This window comes from Thamnophis sirtalis, unplaced genomic scaffold, assembly GCF_051295495.1.
Source record: "Thamnophis sirtalis isolate CommonGarterSnake01/CBP01778 unplaced genomic scaffold, rThaSir2_p1.2 scaffold_6, whole genome shotgun sequence".
Taxonomy (NCBI): domain Eukaryota; kingdom Metazoa; phylum Chordata; class Lepidosauria; order Squamata; family Natricidae; genus Thamnophis; species Thamnophis sirtalis.
This window is the reverse complement of record NW_028261386.1, coordinates 81627689-81648973: the sequence shown is the minus strand read 5'-3', so window position 1 is coordinate 81648973 and position 21285 is coordinate 81627689. Positions and strand designations below refer to the sequence as shown.

Below are 21285 nucleotides of genomic sequence, written 5' to 3'. Positions count from 1 at the left end.
TTTGATAAACTTGAGAATGTCTGTAAGGGAGAGAAAACTGAAAACATGGAAATGTCATACCAGCAATGCCAAGGGACGCTACTTATGTTAATACTGTTTGAAGGTTCATGGTATTAAATGAGGCAAATGGATTTAGAAGCCATAGTATTGAGAAGGCATGGATCACCTTAGTCGCCAACAAATCATTAATGACATTACCCAGTGAAGAACAGGACTTATTTGTGGCTGAAACATCATTAAAAGAAAAGTGAGAAGAAAACTGAAAGAGAAATATTAACATTATCTATTGTAAAAAGACAAAAAGAGATACAGAGATTAAGTTAGAGCAATAGAAGGATCAAATAAACATTTTTTTAAAGAAAAACCCCAAAGGGTCTAAATCTAAAGACCCAGAACCAGACTAATGAGAATAGAGCAGTTTTATATGTTCTAAAAGAAAAGGGGAATACGAGATGAATACAGAAAAGAAAAGAAATAAGGATTGATAATATAAGAAACTTCCATGATTATTTTCACTACCCCCTCCCCGAGAAAAAGGGAGAGAAGCAAATACCCTACTACAGCCAGATAATAAAACTGCATGCTAGCTTTTGAGACCGTGAAGTTGAATTGAGTAGCATGAGGAATGGAAGAGAAGAGAGAGAGAGAAGAAGAAGAAAACAAAAAGAGGAAACAACTGTTTAACCCACAAGACTGTATTTAATTAAACTTTTATCAGAATATGGGAACTATGTAAGAGATATGCAAATTGGCAAGCACTCCAATGGTTTCAAGTTCTGTCAATATGTTGAAAGGAAAAAGACAAGAAATGGGCTTTTACTTTTGACAGGCATTCAGCCTGATCCACAAGGTGACAGCAAAGAGTCATTCTGCATCTCTGTATCATCATCTCATACAGATCTGGGGGCGGGGGGGGGGTTTGCCACCCACATATGGTAGGCCTACTTTTTCAGGGTGCAAAAGAATCAGCTGTTGCCTTGGTGTTGTTTCTTTTATTAAATAAACAGACACCTTGGTGGTGGAACTTTAAAGCGCAAGCACCCAGAAAGTTTTGAACACTGTTTTAGAAGAGGTTGTTGTTCCCAAATTAAATGATATGTTGTGTATTTCAATGTTTCTGGCTTAAGTGGAAGTTGAGCAAATACACATAACGGCAGTGGCAGACTAAGGCTCACTGGTGCCCTAAGCACTGACAAATCTTGGTGCCCCTCTTTTATACATACTGTACAAATCTTCATTGTTTTTTTTTCTTTCTCAACTTCGTGGTGCCCGCTTGCACCTGGTGTCCTAAGCAAGTACTTAGTCTGCTTAATGGTGAATACATCACTGCATAACAGTGATGAAATTGACTTTATTCTTGTGCTAGAATTATGCTATTGTAGTTGCTCCTAGCTTTTTATACATTATGTGTTTGAAAGTAAAAAAAAAAACATTTGAATTATGGAGACCACTCCTCTCAGAGATAGTTGTAGGCAGGGGTGAAATTCAGTAGGTTCTGACAGGTTCTGGTGAACTGGTAGCAGAAATTTTGAGTAGTTTGGGGAACCGGCAAATACCACCTCTGGCTAGTCCCAGAGTGGGGAGGGAATGCAGATTTTGCAGTATACTTCCCTTGCTGCACCCATCAAGCCACCCCCCTAGAACTGATAGTAAAAAAAATTGAATTTCACCACTGGTTGTAGGTAATCCTCAACTTACAACCATTCATTTAGCCATTCAAAATTACAACGGCACTGAAAAAAGTGAGTTACAAACAATCCTCACACTTATGGCCATAGCAGTACCCCCCCCAGGGCCATGAAGTTAAAATTCTGGTAGTTGGCAACTGACATGTAGTTAGGATGGTCGTAATGGTCTGAGGCCCCCTGATTGCTATTTGCAACATTCCCACCTGGCTTCTGACAAGCAAAACCGATGAGGGAAGCTAGATTGTTTAGCAACCACTTCATTCATTTAACAATGGCAGTGATTCACTTAACAAACATGACAAAAAGATTCCTAATATTGGGTGTGGCACATTTAACTGAGTTGAACTTAAATTTATTTAAGAATGTTCTTTGAATCACTTTAATTGATTAGCAACAGAAATTCTGGTTCCAATTGTGGTTGTAAGTGGAGAATCACCTGTAAAACAGGCATATTTTCCCCTCAGCCTCTAGGACCGCAGATGGCAAGTATTTATCTTTTAACAGAATGACCAGCCAAGGTTTTGCCAATCTGATAAAGGTCAGCTCTTGAACACCCAAATAGGGTCAGAACATGAAGTGCTTTGGACATGCTGTTGACTGATATGTAATTAAATTTAATGGAAAGTGGGTTAGAAATGTTATACAGAAATAGAACACAGTACTTAAGTAAAGAATTAATAATTTTATGAGCCATGAGAATTGCGTACCTTGGAATAAAATTCCTCTGCTTAAATAGGATACAAATGCTGAATCCCAGTGTTGTGTGTGTGTGTATGTGTGCAAGTGTATTATGAATGCAGGTATGCAAATACACCTCTATCCAAACTTCCACTTTTGGAATGAAGGCTGGTCCCAAAATGAAGATCCACTTTGAGAGAGTTTCATTGCTAATGCACCAAAGCTTTCCTTCCAGTTTGTCAAGGAGAAGCATGTAGACTTTCAGACGCAGTATAAAAGCCAAATCTTAATGATGTCTGCCTGTTTCATTTTAAACTAGCTTTGTGGAAATCAAGAGCCGTTAAAGGAGCCATTTTCTGGGAACAGCAAATATTTAACCAAAGACATTAAATAGTTGCAACGGGCAAAAAAGCACCTGGACATTAATATCCCTCTAAAGAAGCAGTAAAGTATTTCTGAATAGCAGTCTGTCTGTTTCACAATTATTTATGTATACAGACTGTAAGTATCTTTCCCAATTATTTGATTATTGCAGAAGGGTTTAAAAGGGCATTTCAACTAGACTATGGCTTTTTTTTTGGTAGCTGTCTGTATAGGCCCAATTATTGCCAGATTATTTTAAAAAATTGGTTATTTTAAGCTAGCTTCCCATAGAACAACCAAATGTGATATTTTACATGCCTACAGACTTTCATAAGAATGTAAAGCAATTCCCTAGTTTTATATATGTACTTCAACTTTTGAAGAAAGTTGCTTCCAAAAGAGTTAGCCTATTAAATGCAGAATTGTCACCTTCGACTGACTTCAGTTCTCCAGCTGAACATCTTTCATTTCACTTGAAATGAATATATGATACTTGAAACAGATATATGTACATACATTTATTTATATATTCATACACACAATCACACATATGAAATGCATACACTCCTATGGTTTCTCCCTCTAGTTCACATGATGGTTGTCTTTATATATGTTGTAATCATTTACAATAAACAGCAGAATAATAGTCAAAGGAAATATGCTACTTCATTCTCCCCGATCTTTGGTCCACTTATATCTTACTGCAAGTTCCTCCAAACCTCCTTCTTTTAAACTGGCAAATGAAATGGCATGAATGGTAGTGTGATTCTTCTCTGTTCCTTGACAAGTACTTTTCAAAGAGAGACTAAAAGCTCTATCACCATAAAGCGCTTGCTGACATTAATTTTGACTTGTCATTTTGAAGGCAGTGACTCACTGTTTTTTTTCCTCCCTCTTGGCAGACATGAGGGGGGAAGAAGGAAGACTCTTCATCATGCTGCAGTCCTCCTCTCTTGCCAGAAAAATGAATAGAATTGCCATACCTTTCTTTTAGCAAGTATTTTGTCATTGTTCAACTGAAACATTATTCCCCCGTTCCATTAGCATCATGTCAAGAATAGATGATCCTCTTATGCCTTCTCCCTCTTAGCAAAGGAGAAGTTGTCAGCAAGGAAGTGAGGAATTTTGTGGAACAGTTTCTGTTTAATAAGAGCTGGGGTGGCAATGCTCCCAGATTGGGAGTTGAAAGATCTGAGTTCCAGTCCTTTCTTAGGCATGGAAACTAGCTGTGTGACTTTGGGCCAGTGACATCCTATCAGCCCTTCAAGGTGAATCAGACTAGAAAAACAATGCTTTGTAGGGAATACTACTTTAATTGTAGAACTATAGTAACATAATCTTGCAAGTCCCTTTATCACTGATTGAACTGGAGAGGAACTTGTCTGAGACTTTGCACACGTTACATTCTTGCCCTGGTCTCAGGTCCCTTTTATCTGACTGCTGCCTTGATAGCAGCTCTTCCTCCTGTCTCTAAAGGCCATTCCCTCTTCCCTCTGCACTCCCTCCTCCAAATCAGTATCAGCTCCTATGATAAGATGCTACCTGTTGCCTTTGTGCAAATTGAGCAAATTGCTTTTGAAAAAATATCTATTATCCTTGGTTGAATACATGAGAGTAAATATTGGCAATGATAGTGGTTTTAATCATTCCTGAATTTATCTTAACCCCTATACTCATTATAGTATATTGGCTAGAGAATTCTGGGAGTTGAAGTCTATATATCTTAAAGGTGCTGAAACGTTGCCCTAAGCCAAATGTTTTATTGAACTTATTCTTCTTTCAATGAAGCCCTTTTCCATTAATTAGAAAGCCAAGTGAAAAATCATTCTGGTTTCTAAATTTTTGACCATTTTTCTTAGGTCTTCATGAATGGAATTATAGCTGCTTTTGACAGTATGAATTCCTACACAAAGGAAGAGTATAAAATACACTAAGCTGCAAGGTTATAAGAATTCCCTTGTAACTTCTTTTCTGAGTTTGGGTTTGGCTGATGAGGTACACTAGGCAGATATACAATGGAGAAGCAGCAGATAACATTTAGAAGCTGTGAGTGATAAGAGAGGAGTTTCTTTCTTGTGAGAGATTAAAACCATATTTTAAAATGCAAATTAACTGCATGACATATGCTCAGCCAATACCCCTGTGGTGGCTCTTTAACGCTTGCATAGCAGCAAGAAAGTTTCAAGATATGAGGGTATGAGGGTATGAGATTGCAAAGGAAAAACATTTCTGAGTTGATAATAGGTATTTATCACCATCAAGATATTGTTTTATCCACTGTGTTATTCTGTACAGGTAAGTTGCTTTCATGACATTGTAGATACATTCAGTTCACTGTTTGATTCCACTGATGTAACATCAACATTTTGGATGCTGCTTCTACTGAACTTGCATTTATCACACCTTTAGCTGAATTCTGTATAATTTCACAAATGATAGGTATAAAGCAGTTTATTTCTTTCCTCCTACAATTTTTTGGAAATGAAATTGATTATGTACTATCAATTTAGGATCACCTCTTAATGATCACATAGTTAGACCTTGTCCAAGATAGTCTATCCCCAACCTGGTTCTAAATCTTTCAATGATGCATCCACTGCCATGATAAATCAAGCCCATCTATTTTGCTGCTAATAATTCTCTTTTTTATCCACCTTTTCTAGCATTATAGACTAGAAGAAATTAAAAATGCTTTTTTTAACATACAAATTTGCATTACAAATTTTCAAAGTCTTAGGGAAAACAGTGTTCCAATCTACAATAGATGTACCTTGACATTATTTTTATTTGCTTTGGCATTTGACACCTCATAATGATGCACTCCTATCACCCAGAGCTGGCAGGTTGTGTGTATGGTATATTTTACACCTTTATCTAAAAATAATATTTTATTCTTATTTTAGAGTATATTGAAAGTATTAGTTATTTTAAATTTTTTTACAAGTTGTGGATGGGGTTGGGACATTTAGCACACATGATGTGATATTAATGGAATGTTTATTGTTTACATGAACGAATAGTGTTCTTTCCAAGTTAACTGTAGACAGCCTCAATCTTGCTACATTGCCTTATCACTGTGTCATCTTGATTTAATTATCATCCCTTCAAAAGGGATGTCCACAGTAAATAATATTTTGACATGTTTTATTTTTTTAGTTGTTTCTCCAATCAAATTGTTTTCCCCAAATATCTCCAATTAATTTTGTAATTCGTTTCATGTTTATAAAATGATAATCTGATGGGATTTAGATCAGGCACAAAACTTCGAAGCAGAGATATTTCTAAAAAGCATTGCTGATTGAATCCAGACACCACAATTTCACTTGTTAACATCTCAAGCTAAATATGCATCAAGCACATCAATTTTGCAGTTAGGAAAGTAAGTTGCTAAAAATTGATGCATAAACCTTCAACTTTTGTCTAAGCAATTTGTACTGGGGATGGTTTCCTTAGCTTGCGTATTGGATGATATCCAATATGTAAGATATTCTGTTTATTTTCCTACTCATAGGAATAAGTGGGAATCCATAGTAGCCAGACTAGGTGTGCAGCTATACTCAAGATATAAAAGGGTGCCGAACCTGTAATCTCTTTGTATCCTCCTTTTACTCCTTTACCTACCTGCAGGGGTGAAATAAATGAGATCACTGAAATGTTGTGATTAGTATAGTACCATTTTCTAGCCACATCAAAGGCCAGAAAAATCAAATTATTTTTCCCATTGTAGAAAGTTAAAACCCAACCCTCTCATGGAAAATGAAATATTTTAGGAAATATTAAAAGGGCAGAATATTTACCCCAAAAGGGAGGCAGAAACTCAGTCCCCCACCTTTGTCAATGAGCCATTAAGGCCTGAGCCAATCTATTCTACATAACAGTCTATTCTACATAACCCTCTTCGGGCAGACCCATCTAGCAAACAGAAACTCACCACATGGCACCTGGGAAGATGACATCAGCCAGCAAGGCAAACAAACTTGGGTCTCAGGACAGCCTACAGAGTTAGCTAAAAAAGCCCGCCCCCTGGGAGTCTGACAACCAATCAGAACACATTTCTTACACAGCAACAGGAAACAGAGAGGTGGGGCCCAGCAGAGGGTATAAAACTCAGGCTCTTTCAGCATCTCAGCCCTTTTCTGCTCAGGAATTGAAGCCATGTGATCCGGTTCAGGAACTCGAGCCATGTGATCCTGTCCACCATTAAACCATCTCTCCAAACAGTCTCCATGTTTCCCCACTCGGAACTGAACCCAGATGGACATTTCTTCCAACACCATAACCAGATTTTGTACCAGACCAGAAAAGGCATTTCAAAGGTGTAGCTTGAACGTGTGTTTGTGTGTAGGGAGTACCATCACTGAAAACACTAAGGTAACCAATTGTTCCATGTCATGGTATGTGGGAAAGTCCTTGGGAGGCAGGAAGATGCTGCCTCGGGAACGGTCAGACAAGAGCCAGCATTGCCTACAGCTGGATAGTGAGGGGGCCAACAAGGGACCCTCCTTAGTTTCTCAGCTGTAAAGAAGATGTAAAGAACTTCCAGACTGCACTTTTCTGTAACCGACACTCTGGGTCACGTGATTGCAATTTATTACCTTCCCAGCTAATTTCTGATTTAAAAAGTCAACTGAGGGAGGGGCTGGATTTGGTTAATGACCTTGGTAAAAATGGTTATAAAAATTGAATCTGGTCACATGATGACTTGCTTTATGACAGCAACGATTTATGAGGAAACTCTGGTCCCAACTGTAGTCATAAATCAAGGCTATTTGTAACATAGCTTTACAATAAAGTAGAATTAGCTTGTCTGGTCATGCTTCCTGTTTGGTCCACCTAGTAAGGCAGACACTCGACATTTGTATGGGAAAACACCCAGGTAGGACTTCTGCAGATAATCTGAGGATATGGGTAAAAACTTCTGAAAAGAGTATTTTTAGAGCTGTGGTGTGAACCATGGTAGACTTTAGTAGTTTAACACCAATCTCTTTATCTGAGATTAAAAAATAACCTGAGAGCCAGTTAACATTGTGCTAGTTGGAATAATATTATTTCTAATTAATACATAAAGAAAGAAAAAATAATTAAAAATGGAGTATTCACAACGTGCAATCCCATACACAACTGCCATATTTTTTTCCACTATTTTGAAGTTTTCCAGAGCAGCTAAACATATAATACATTACAGTAGCATTAAGGAAAATTTAATGGACCAATAACTACAAATATTAATTTCCACATCCAGGTTTGAATAACACGCTAGACCCGTGATGGCGAACCTATGGCATGTGTGCCACAGGTGGCATGTAGAGCCCTTTCTGTTGACATGCGAGCCATCATTCCAGCTCAGCTCCACAGTGCATGCACACATGCCTCCTGCTGGCCAGCTGTTTTTTAGGTCTCTGCTGCACATGCACAGGAGTGGGATGCATGTGGGAGATATGTGCACATGTACAGGGGGTTGTGTGTGCATGTTGAGGGTTGCATGTGCATGCACAGGGTTGCATGTGCATGCATGGGGGTGGGGCGCATCGGGGGGTCACACATGCATGCATGGGTGGCACATCTGGGGGGTTGTTTACACATTGCATTATGGGTGCATGTATGCGCTGCTGTGCGCTTTCAGCACACAACGACAAAAAGATTTGCCATCACTGCTCTAGACTGTAGCAATAGCAATAGCACTTAGACTTATGTATCTCTTCATAGTGCTTTACCACCCTCTCTAAGCAGTTTACAGCATCAGCATATTGCCCCCAACAATCTGGGTCCTCATTTTACTGACCTTGAAAGGATAGAAGGCTTGAGGCAACCTTGAGCCTGGTGAGATTTGATCTGCCAAACTGTTGGCAGCTGGTGATCAGCAGAAGCAGCCTGCAGTACTGCACTCTAACCACTGCGCCAAATGAATATATCAAGTACAAATCATAATTTCAAATGTTGGGGAAGATATTTTACGTAAGGTTAGAATTCAGATATAATATTATTTCAAACCAGTATGGAACTTCAGAAACATGAACATCAAAGTTAGCAAGTATAAATGATAAATTTGAGGTCGTTTGCTCCATACACTTATTCATCCACTCATCTATCAACCCATTTGAATCAAAATAGGGGCTCAAGGTTCATTATGAGGAGTTGGTTGCTCAGTAATTTATGTGAATCAAACAGTCACCTCGGACACCAAGCTGAGTGCCAAATCTTGAATAAAATATATAAAAAAGAGATTCTGTCTGTCTGTCTGTCGAATGGAGGTGCTAATTGTGTGTATGAATTAAAATGTCAATTATTAGTAGCTGCTTTAGGATTGCTCGTGATTCTCCGTGAGACAAATTTCAAAAATACCATGGCAATCAAATCCCTTTGTAATAACTTGTTAAAATTTTCTATCTCTTCATCCACAGAAACCTTGTATCATATAATATATATGGCTCAGTTAACTTGATTGCTACAACTGAAAGAAGAGATGGAAATATAATCAGGGAACAAAACACACACTTTGATTGCAAGCTGATCATTCAGTTTAATAGTACCTTTATGCGTATCTGTTTTGACTACAACCAGAAATCGTTACCTTGAATTTTAGACAGAGGAAAATGATGGAGAGATACTTTGAAGGGGAGAATGTTCAGGGAGGGGAAGGGAAAGAAATAATTTATAGGTAACATAGGATGGTGTAAAAATAAAATCAGGTTTTCTACTGAGAGATTAATTCAATATTGGGAACTGAGAACAATATATTTCTACACAAATAAAACAGTATTTTTGTAATTCTGTATAATAAAATGGTGAAGTGGACTATATATCAGGCTTAGAAAAACAGAAAAACCAAAATAAACATAAGAAATGTCAGGGACAGGACACAGCTAAGCTAGTAATAAACTGGTGTCAGCTTTCAGCCAGTGGCCTGGATAGAGGTTTAAAAGCTACTCCTTCACATCCAGCTTCTGTTAGGCATTGAAGAGATCATTATTAGATAAAGATGGATTTGTGAGCAAAATTTTATGCATTGGTAATCACAATTTGATGACAAAAAGACAGAATTTTGTATGCTGAATATACATTATTTTTAATTTTGACTGTTTCACCTGGCTCCAGGAAGAGGAAAAAGTTCTCATTGGTATTAATTATGTTTCTGGCTTTTGAAATGTTCACAGGCATGACCTCCAATCTGATACTTGCCTTATATCTTTTTAAAAATGAAATTTGCCTTCATTTAAAACAAAAGCTGAGACTCTCTCAGTCCACTTGAATCTGTAACCAATCACCAATGTAGCTTTTTTAGTCTATAATAAGGTGACCAGACGTCCCAATTTTGGGGGGACAGTCACGATTTATAACAATTTGTCCTGTGTCCCAGGGTGTTTTTAAAAAGTCCCGATTTTCTGACTTCATGTTGAAAGCCCATTGGATTTGCTTAAGAAATCCTAACCAGGGCAAGACAAAAGACACTCTGTCTAAACCCTCTCTTTGTCTCAGTACTTTCATTGAAAGCAAGAAGTTAAAGCAAGAAAACGGACCCCCCACCCATTTTACTTACTTTTATAAGAAAAGATGACCCAGTACCATAGAGCTCCAGGAAATACTTGGCTAGAGAAGTCGCGAGTGTTCCTTCCTGGATTTTCCAGAGGGGAGGGGCATGGAGGTTGGAGGTCAGCTCATGTGGAAAAAATGGTGGCAAAGTTTCTTTGAAAAATATTTCCCTGACTAATTTCACCATTTTAATTTGCTCAGTTCTTTGTATTAACATCTACATCATTCTGTATCTACATCATTCTGGATTGACTTGGAGTGCTCACTTGTGCCTGCTGGTAAGTGAGCTGGGTTTTTTCTTTTATTTTTTTAATGTATTTTAAAATAATATTTTATTTATTGTGCATAGGATTTTTTAAAATAGTTTTATTCTGTGTGGATTCTTTTTTTAAATTGTCTTAGACTATTTAAAAAAAGATACTATCCAAAATAAATTGAAGTGAAACCATTTTTAAAAATTCTATGCACAATACTTTGAAATATATTTTGCATAGAATTTTTAAAAAATAGTTTTACTTCAATTTATTCTGTGTGGAATAGTTTGAAATGTTTTACTTCAATTTATTCTGTGTGGATTCTTTTTTTAAATTGTCTTAGACTATTTTAAAAAAGATGCTATCCAAAATACAAAATACCAGCTGCAGTTATTCACTTAAGAACTGTGGCAAGAAAGGTGGTATAGTGACCAAAGTTACAATGGCATTGAAAAAAGTGACTGATGACCATTTTTCACACTTAGCGACCATTTTCACACTTAGCGACCGTTGCAGCATCCTTATGGTCACGTGATTAAAATTTTGATGTTTGGCAACAGTTACAATTTATATTTGTAAATTGTAGTTATGTTGAAATAAAAAAAAATATTACAATACTATTTTTGCGTTGTATGAAAATTTTTGTTGCTCCGTATAAAATTCTTATTCAAACCCCCCCTCCCCCCCTGGTCAAAGGTGTCCCTCTTTACCAATCTGAAAATCTGGTCACCTTAGTCTATAAGTAGTTAACAGAATTTAAACATCCCATCCTCAGTGAAGCCATTTAGTGGGTTTAATTCAGGTTTGCAACATATCTCAAACTTACCAATTGGGTAAATGTTATATATACTGTAGTTAGATAACTATAATGTAGTTAGATAACTATAAACTGCTATATTCCATAGCAAAATTTCTCAACCTCAGCCACTTTAAAATGTGTGGACTTCAGCTCCCAGGTCCAAGCATTCTCGTGCTGGCTGGAAAACGCTGGGAGTTCATGTCCACACATCTTAAGGTTGAAAAACAGACTGGAATAAAAATAAAAAAAAGACGACAGAGCAATGCATTCTCACTAAGCAAACAACTGCTGCTGTAATGTTTAAGTTAGCTTGACTGGAAACATAATTAAAAATTACAAATAAATTCTAAAAAGTGTAATAATGGAGAGGCAAAAGCATTCAGATTGAGATCCAGGAATAGGATTAATATTTCTCAGTGCCAGGTTTTGATAGACATTCATTTATTTAACCTGATTTCACAGCAGTCTTATTCACTGCTTCCAATTCTCTATCAATGACATGGGTTCACAAGATGAAATGGACCTGGTTTAATCATGAATTAAGGTATTGTGTTTTTAACCTAGCTTAAAAACCCAAGATGCTAATATTGTTATTGTTTAGATTTAAAATTTAAGGACCATAATTCATTAATTTTTAGGTTTAACAATAATTGTGAGATACTACAGCCCTTGTTCACTGAATACAATATCTGTTAAAGTTCATTAACAGCCTTAGGTTTTTTTAAGGATACTACTAAATAATAAAGCCTATTCTGTTTTTGTTTCTAAAATACTTAAAGATTATATCAATTTCTTCTGCACACCGTATTCAAAGCTTTGGAATGGACATGTACTAGATAGAATGAATTGTAAAACATTTATTTATTTATTTATTTATTTATTTATTTATTTATTTATTTATTTATTTATTTATTTACAACATTTCTTTTCATTCAGAAATATATTAAAAATGGTTTCCAATGAATATAATTAAAACATGGTAAAATTATAAAAACCATCTGTTTAAAAACTAAAAAGAAGCAATAATTCAGGAAGCTGATCAAAACAAAAGAAGTCTTGAATAGGGATAGAAGGTACCAAAATCTTTGGATTAGCAATAGAGGTGATCTACAAAATATAAGGAATCTTTATGAGTCTTGCAGACATGACTATGACACGTTTATGATATTTGTACATGAAAGCATGTAGAGGAGCTAATATATATGGATTAACAAAGGAAACATTAAATGAACAAATATGTTGAGCTCTTCAGTTTTGTTTGCAGCTGAGCAAAAGTGCAGATTGTGAGATATTGCTTTGAATATGAATGAGAAGAAATTCTCTCTCTCCCTCTCTCATCTATCTATATTTAAGTCAAGTTTCAAAGAAATGAATGAGTGAAATAAAAGAGTGTTAGAGGTATTAAAAATAGAAAGGAGAAAAGAATTCTAAGAAGCCTCTAGTTGCCATCAACTCTGAATAGCACATGGGAAGAAATTTCTCATTCCCAGTTCTGTGTGATTTCATTACTGCTTTCCACTTGTGTAGCAAACATAACTAAAATAGAAATTGGTAGAATGTTGTTATTACTTTGCTTTTGAGAAATTTGGGGATAAAAGTGAATTGCTTTGTAATTTATAACTGCATCTAAGTAGTAAGCAAGTCTTCAACAGGGGCAAACCTTAACATTTTGAGTCTTTGTTACTTTGATTAATTGTAACTGAAAATTGTCTGTGGAATGTTTTTATTGACAAGCGAAGTCCTTTATAATTTATCCACATCAGAAACTGCATTCCCTCAAAATATTGCATCCATGTGCTGTCCAATAAATCATAGGGTTTTGGAAGACGCTTTTCTTAAAAACCACCAAAGTGATGCACAGCAAATCTGAAAATAATAAAAGGTTAGTGGGAAAAGCACAAAAGCAGTAGAACACCAAGAGCAATTGAAAAATTGCTAAAAGATAGAAGCTGGACTTTTCAGTTTAAAACCAGGTTGTAGTCAATCCTTCCTTTCTTGTTTAAATTGGAAATATAACTTGTGAGCGTGCTTTATTCTCCACAGACTCTGTTTATATCCAAGGTAAACTGGATAAAAATTGGTCAGAAATGGGCCCTTCATGTGAGAGATGGAAAGGGTTTATAAATAAGTAAGAAGTCCCAAAGGTGCTTTTTCAAGAGGCAACTGGACTTTCTTGCTTTTTAAAGACATTTCGCTTCTCATCCAAGCAGCTCCTTCAACTCTGACTGAATCTTCTTGGATGAGAAGCAAAACATCTTCAAAGAAAACCAAGAAATCCTGGGTGCCTCTTGAAAAAGCACCTTTGAGACAACCAGGACCTGCATGAATAATAATTTCCATAGACAAATGAGTAGGAAGTTAATCATTTCAGAGCCACTTTGGACAAAGCTGTACTCCTTGGCAAGCAAAGTGGGGAGGATGAAAAGAAGGCAATAAAATGGCTATAAATTCACTTTTCCTCCAAAGGAGACATGGCATTGGCATATTGACTCGTAGAAAGCTTTATTAATATCTGGGCATTTGTCTAATATTCACATTTTTCAGCATGAATTTCCATCCTGTTTCCCATTTAATGGATTTTTAAGTGTCCTGGATTATAACATGGGAAGGGAAATTCAGATGGACCACTTTAGGATTTTCCTGGCAAATTCGTAATCCTGTCAACATTGCTTTATATTGCCTTTATCTGCAGTTGCAATTTTTTTTTTAAAAAAAAACACCATACACACGTTTAAAAGAAAAGAGAAAAAATGAATATTGGATGAGCAGGGTATTTTTTTTTTCTGGGCTGTGATCAATTTTCCAGCCTCTAGCATATGGTGGTGCTAGTACTTTATTTTTCAGCAATGACATGTCTTCATTTTCCTGTTGTATCAGCCTCCTGGTAGCTGCCAGCAAGTAAATCTCATCAGAACTGAAAATACAAGCACACGTGTGGCAGGAATCACTCAATGGGAGAGACATTTTAATATCTCATGCTTCTGCTTTTCTTTCAACATGAGAAGACTGGTTGCAATTCAGACGATCCTGTCAAAGTAGGTAACCGTTTTCTTTCCCGGTAGGATGTTTGCTGTATTTGTACATTTTCTGAAAAACAACTGGCTATAACTTAAGTTCACCCCAGGAATTGTCTGTCTAATTTTCAGTGATCCCTTTTCCGTAAGGGCTGCAGGCAGATCCCACCTTTCTGTCAGTTGTGGTGTTGATTTTGGGGACGTTTTTCTCCTGCTCTAGAAAACAGACTTCTGGAATAGTACTCACTGGAAATGTAAGGGATGGGGAGGGGGAAAGTACTTCCTTTTCCACGGCAGGGAAAAACAGAGTTAGAACTCCACTAACATGCTCTCTTATGAAACTCACCTCAGGGAAATGATACATTGAACCTCATATTTCTTTTCAGGTATTTATGAATGAACACAGAACTAAGTCCACTGCTTTGGTGTTCAAGTATTATCCAACTTTGAAACCATGTGCACATGTAACAGAGAAGACCATTAAGTTACTTTTCACTTTAGTAAGTACTACATACTTTTTAAGCATGTGAGTGGAAAGAAAATGTAGCAAATTAGCAAGCCAACAGGCTCCAACTTGAGGCAACTTTTTTTTCATTTTAAAAATAATCTTATTGAGAGACAACTCTGACGTCGGCTGACACGGGATTGCAAACATTTCTTTCATCTGCCAGCTCCCAAATTGACTTGAACCTAGTGGGTTTAAAGTTGTTTGATAAAGGCAGTCATACATGGCATTAATTTATGATTTGTTTTAAGCATATTTTCTTGAACGAGCTCAGTGACCCAGTTCATATATCAGAGGAAAACATAAACTTCAATTTACTAGCCATAATGGCTGGGTCCACACAACCTAAGCCAAAATCAAACTCACCACATAATGCCTCAATAGAAAGGTTCATTGTTGCCTTAATTGCTTGGCAACCTAGTATCAAATGGTCTCTTGGACCATTCAAACTAAATGATTAATTGGAAATGTGTTTACTGACATAGAATCACATTGTAGAAAACCTTTTAAGTGGTATGCAGAATATTTAAATATTGGAATGGATATTTTCTAAGAACTTGGGGAGGAAGCAGATTATATTTCTTTGTGGTAAACCCAAGGAATTTAGTGGGACCATCTCCTGATTAGACAGTACATTGTAAATCATTAAGGAAAAAAATTGCCAAGGGAATAACAATAAAACCTCTTAAAACTTAAGGGAAAACATGGCATAAAAATGAAACTGTGTTAATTTAGTTTCTGTAAAACTCACCTTATTTCTCTAAGGTTGAAATATGGTACAGGCTCAATTATATTTGTAAAGATTTGCAAGTATCTGTCTATCATTTCCCTAGGCAATACTTAATTAAATGGGTCCAGGGTCAGTTTTTATCACATGTTGGTTTAGCTTGGCAATCTCTGAAGTGTTCAGAAAATTCTGCCACAGTGGTTGGTCAAAGTTACGGTTCCCTTTATCTCTAATTTTTCAAGGCCTAGTAAAAATTTAACATTTTTAAAATTTATATTTATTTATTAATGTTTTTTGCCTCCCATGTCCCCTATAAGGTTACTCTGGGTGGCTTAATAGAAATGCTATGAAAATATACTCACCTCCTAGGTATCATAGCTTAATTAGACTCATTTATTTATTTACTAAATTTATATATTAGTTCATTTACAGGGACTCTAAGCAACATAGGAAAGCAATGGGGAGGCCATTTTCCTGGAAAACAAAGCAGTTTGTTATTAAAATTGAATATATTTTTCCTTTCTTGTAAATAGAACTATACCTAGTTGGACTATGCATTACTACACTAAGCCAGTTTGTTTTAACCATTGTGTGTTAAAAAAAAAGATTAATTGGTGACTTTAAACATTACCTAAAACTATATAAACCCAAGTTTCCAAGCCACTGTGTTAGGTACTGCACAAACTAAGCCATAACTAAGCCAAACACATCACATTATATTTTAGCCTATTGTATGACCGGTAAGCTTAATTGCCAACTTGGCTACTCATTGTCTCCTCCAGTTGACAATAGTTTTCTAGTGTCTTCCCCATCATCAACTAAATATCAGTTCTAATTACATGTAGTACAATCCTTGACTTACAATTGATTGTTTTCTTTAACAAGCATTCAAAGTTAACAACAGCACTGAAAATAGTGACTTACAACTCGTCTTAATTAGAGAAAAGTCTTTGATTGTGTTGATCATGTCAAGCAGTGGGAAGTGCTCAGACCAATGGAAATCCTCGAACATTTCGTTATCCTCACGGGAAACTTGCATACATGTCAGGAAGTCACAGTCAGGTCAGAACATGATGAAACAGACTGGTTCCAGGTTGGCAAAGGAGTGCAACAGGGCTGCATATTCTCCCCTTGTTTATTCAATCTGTATGCTGAAGGGAAGTTAGATTGGAAGAAAATAAGCATGGTTTTAAAACTGTCAAGTACCAGGGAACTCAGGAGATTCAGGCAGTTCAAGTGGGTATAAAGCTTTATTGCAAGCTTAAGCTCTTTACAAGAATCTGAACTACTATCAGTCCAAGAAAATTGGTGTTAGATAAGAGTCAGTTGAATTCAAAGTAGGCTGGACTTAGATGTCTTATAGGCAAGAAGGGACTCATGACTGATGACATGTTTGACCCCTCCCTCAGGCTCAGGCTGGTCATCTCCTACAAAAACTAGAGGAACAAACATCAATAAACAGCAATAATAAATTACCCTGATAGCTGAAAATGTAAAGTATCTGCAACAGGGGTGAAATCCACTTACCTTTGCATTGTGAGTGCGTGAGCCTCCTCCATACATGCGCAGGACCCTCCACGCATGTGCAGAGTGTGCCTGCAAAAGTAAGCGAACAGCGAGGGGAGGAATCTGCTGTGCCACGCGATTTAGATTAGCTAGAAAGTAGGAAACCCTGCTTTTTAGCTAATATAAATCATGTCTCATAGCTAATCGTCAGAAAAACGGGTTTGCCCAAACCAGTAACATTTTTTTTTTGCCTGGTTTGGGCGAACAGGTAGCATTTTTACTACCAGTTCAGGCAAACCGGTCTGAATCGGTAACATTTCAGTCCTGATCTGCAAGCCCTAATATTACAACTAAAAGAGCTCAGGGGAAAAAATGGGACTAAAATTTACTTGAACTTAGTAGAATACAGCCACAAAGTCTTTGGATTCGGTATTCAAATGCTGCGATGTGTCTACACCTACAAAGTACAGAATCATGCAAGTCATGGTATTCTCTGTGACACTCAGTGAAAGTTAAAATTGAACTTTAAGAAACAGTGTGAACTTTGGTGTGGGAGAAGATTCCTGAGAATACTGTAGACAGCTAAGAAAACAAATTGATGGATCATTGAACAACTCAATGCCCAGTTCTTTCTTGAGAAACAGATTACCAGGAAAAGGTTCCCTATTTAGGACACCTGGCAGAAAGAACCCAGTTCGCTGCTTTACTATGGTTGCTAGGAGTTGAAAATGACTTAACAACCATAATCAAAAATACTTAACAGTCAACACTAAAATAATCAAATAACTTAACAGTCAACACTAAAAATGATTATACTTTCCATAAGAAGTTTATTTTCCAAGGCCTAAACTTGAGAACTATCACCTTCTAGCAATGATGAAAATACTGCTGCAGGCTTTACCTCAGTGTTTGTGTTTTGTTTGTATATTTTGTATGTGGTGGGATGTAGTATCACTGGTTCTGCTGGTTTCATACAGGAATAAAGCAGTTTCCCCAGGCAGAAAGCAAAGTGGTAAACTATGACGCTCATGATTTATTTCTTTGTGTTGCCATGCTGATATAAAAAGGGAACAACTGAAATGTATGCATATATGAGATTATGTCTTCCTGAAGAGTGTACTGAAAAAAAGCTGTGGTTGTTGGAAATTGTAATGATATATAGAAAGCCACTGTGGTGGTTATGGTGCTGTCCTAGAAACCAGGAGATTGTGAGTTCTAGTCCCACATTAGGCATGAAAGTTCGCTGGGTGATCATGGGCCAGTCATTCTCTCTCTCAGCCCAACTTACCTCACAGGGTTGTTGCTGTGGGGAAAATAGGCGAAGAAAGAAATATTGGTATGTTTGCCTCCTTGAATTGTACACGAAAAAAGGCAGCATTAAAAAAAAAAACTTGGAGGACAGGAGGAAAAACTGTAGTTTAGAAAATGATAAACAAAATCTGAGTTAGAAGGAGGAGTAGGAGTAGAAATGTCTCAGAAGAGTTTGGGGGAAAGTACAAGAAAGGGAAGGAAGATGTACTTTCATACATGCAAGATTCTGTTACTGTTGTCTTAAATGAAGTGTTACAATCACCATTACAGTATTTTTTGGAGTATAAGATGCACCTTAGTTTTTTGGGGGGGAGGGAATAAGAAAAAAAATTCTGCCCACCAGTATTCATCTGGCTAGCATCCTTCAGCACAGCTTCAGCACATTAGTTTGCTGGTTGTGAGTGAGAAAGCGTGAGTCCCAAAACGCAAGCCATTGTCTGTGGCAATCTGCAGCCAGAAAGAGGACGTATGGAGGCCGAGGGGTGGGGGCTGGCGGGTGGCTGGGGCTACATTTGGAGTATACGACGCACCCAAATTTTCAGCCTCTTTTAGGGGAGAAGTGCATTTTATACTTCGAAAAATACCGGGGTTCTGTTTGGACCAAATTTTCAATGGACTGGCAGAAATGTCAACTGGGCATATCTTTGAGAACACTTTATGTGAAAAAAATCCTACCTTTCTTGTCTTCACACTTTTTCAGAAATAAATTTTAGGATATCAGAGATGTTATATCAGCATAGATAACTGCTAGTATTAAAAGTGCCCAGTACAGAGGCTCAAGTTGTATTATCAGTTGCATTTTGAGCAAAATCACTATTTTTTTAGGGGAGCAGATGTCCCAAGTTCAGCTTAGGGACTTGAACAGAAGAAGCGAAGCAGAGTTGGATCTGCTTCATACATGGATAAGAAAAACCATCGGCACAAATACCTGGGAGGTGTAAAATGGAAACATAAAATAAAATCCAGAAAAGGCAAGGGCAATCTGCTTCCTATTATTGCCAAATACTACATGACCATGTGAATGAAGCCTTTAGGAGTCAAGTCACATGAGAGAATAATTGGGGTTTTTTAAGCATTGAGGGAGAAGTAAGAGACTATAAATAAGCTCCTTCAGGGTTTAACAAAGCTTCCAGGTATCATGTTTCCCTGAAAATAAGACAGGGTCTTATTTTCTTTTGACCCTCAAAATAAGCACTTTGCCTTATTTTCGTGGAGGTCTTATTATTTTTGAGGTGCAGGAGGCGGCAAGCGTGGTCAACTCATGGCTGTTGCTGTGCTGCAATATTTTTGGGGAGGGCTTATTTTTTGGGGGGGTTATTTTAGCTCATGCGTTCAAAAGTCATATTGGGCTTATTATCTGGGGAGGTCTTATTTTCAGGGAAACAGGGTATTACAGGGAAGCTTTCTGCAGTGTAAGGCACTCTCCTCTGGAGATTGGGTATGCGATTCCAAAGTTTGGGAAGGCCAGGGCTTCAATTTGCTCAGAGGGCCTCTATGAATAGAAGAAATCCTCTATTGCAGACCGGCGTAGCCTGCATGGAAAATGAATCAGAGAGGCAGTATTGCCTCCATTTTCCTTGATTTTCCTTCAATTTACATATGGATTTATTGAAATGCTTCCAGTAGATGCACATTATTATCAGCCTTGGAAATTGACACCTAGTTAATAGGCAAGAAATCAGACACTACATACTGAGTGAACTTATGGAGCCTTAGAAACCACACGTAAGCATTAATTTTAACTTGTTCTTATTCAGCTGAGAAAAAGAATCAATAAGGAGAACATTTGTACCTCAGGGTTGAAATGAGAGGCCCTTGCTGCTCTCTGAACTTCCATTGTTTTCTTGCAGGCATTTCATTACCCGAACTAGGTAACCTCATGATGATGTCTGCAAGAAAAAACAATGAAGCTCAGGAAGCACCAAGGCCCTGACTGCTCTGCTCACGAGAAAAATAATCCTTTTGCAGGTCGGATGTACATACATACATAGAGAAAGCAATCTTTGTCAAATCTATTCTCTTCTATACTTAATCTGACAGGTTCTTTTTTTAAACACCCATTCTAAGCAAATAAACCCAATCTTTATATATAAAGTCAGTTCAATTCAACAGGACAATTAGGATTATGGGAATTATAATCCAAATGCAACTGGAGGGAACCAGGCTTGGAAAGGCCTCACTGAGAAACTTTAACAGAGAAGTAATAAATATGGACTGTCTGCTGGCACATATTATGCATGACTAATGCTATATTGACACAATCAGTGTACATGCCCTCTTTGTACATTGACCTGTTTCAGCTTTTTGAAAATGTAATTCTGAAGAGTCTGGAATCTGAGCCAAATCACCTCCTGGCTCTATAGAGCTAATCCTGAATGTAGAAAAAAAAACTTTCGAATGCAAGAACTTTAATATCAAGAATCTCAACCCCTCCCTTCAGATACTTTAGCCTGTTGGAATATGTGTCCTGATTAAAAAATGGTTACTCTGAGTTTTATGATAAATGCATTACCACTACCATCTCATATGTTTCAGGAATGTTGAGAATATAATCCTTCAGTTTTCTAAAGACTGAAATAGCTATGCATAGCTGAATAGATATACCATTACCTTGTGTTGTTATTCCAGACCAGTCAATTGTAGAATCTTCTCAAAAGATGCAAGGAGAGCTGTGATTAAAATTTTGAACTGGAACTGGGGAAAGTTCAATGTAGTTGTTCACTTCACCATGGAGCTGATTGACTTTTGAGTCATTTTTTATTTTATTTTTCAGCACAATTCACTTCACAAGACTGTTGTTGTAAAGAAGAAATCTAGAGAAGACTTTCATGTAAGTCACCTTAAGCTCCTCAAGGAATAAGAATAGTCAGATAAAAGATAGGTAAGTAAATGAATTTTATATTTGCCTTG

At 37.0% G+C, this 21285-nt stretch overlaps 1 protein-coding gene across 1 annotated transcript in view; it reads left to right on the top strand.

Annotated features, from left to right (window-relative positions):
* Positions 1-14242: 14242 nt before the first annotated feature.
* Positions 14243-21285, top strand: part of ESR1 (estrogen receptor 1) — a 250814-nt gene continuing 243771 nt past the window's right edge. Inside the window, exons 1-3 of the mRNA XM_087718286.1 lie at positions 14243-14347; positions 14713-14826; positions 21149-21256. The gene's annotated coding sequence lies outside the window, so the exon portion shown is untranslated. The remainder of the gene's footprint in view (positions 14348-14712; positions 14827-21148; positions 21257-21285) is intronic.